The following is an 808-nucleotide window of genomic DNA, read 5'->3' as shown; positions in this document are numbered from 1 at the left end:
CATTTCTGTCCTTTATCGAGCCCATCTTTGCACGAAATGTTCCCTTGGTATCTCTAATTTTCTTGAAGAGATCTCTAGTCTTTCCCATTCTGTTGTTTTCCTCTATTTCTTTGCATTGATCACTGAAGAAGGCTTTCTTATCTCTTCTTCCTATTCTTTGGAACTCTGCATTCAGATGCTGATATCTTCCCTTTGCTCCTCTGCTTTTCACTTCTCTTCTTTTCACAGCTATTTGTAAGGCCTCCCCAGACAGCCATTTTGCTTTTTTGCATTTCTTTTCCACGGGGATGGTCTTGATCCCTGTCTCCTGTACAATGTCATGAACCTCATTCCATAGTTCATCAGGCACTCTACCTATCAGATCTAGGCTCTTAAATCTATTTCTCACTTCCACTGTATAATCATAAGGGATTTGATTTAGGTCATACCTGAATGGTCTAGTGGTTTTCCCTACTTTCTTCAAGTTAGGTCTGAATTTGGCAATAAGGAGTTCATGGTCTGAGCCACAGTCAGCTCCTGGTCTTGTTTTTGCTGATTGTATAGAGCTTCTCCATCTTTGGCTGCAAAGAATATAATCAATCTGATTTTGGTGTTGACCATCTGGTGATGTCCATGTATAGAGTCTTGTCTTGTGTTGTTGGAAGAGGGTGTTTGTTATGATCAGTGCATTTTCTTGGCAAAACTCTATTAGTCTTTGCCCTGCTTCATTCTGTATTCCAAGGCCAAATTTGCCTGTTACTCTAGGTTTTTCTTGACTTCCTACTTTTGCATTCCAGTCCCCTATAATGAAAAGGACATCTTTTTTGGG

This window comes from Bison bison, unplaced genomic scaffold, assembly GCF_000754665.1.
Source record: "Bison bison bison isolate TAMUID 2011002044 unplaced genomic scaffold, Bison_UMD1.0 scf7180017864295, whole genome shotgun sequence".
NCBI classification, from domain to species: Eukaryota; Metazoa; Chordata; class Mammalia; order Artiodactyla; family Bovidae; genus Bison; species Bison bison.
The sequence above is the reverse complement of the archived record's forward strand: the minus strand, read 5'-3'. Positions refer to the sequence as shown.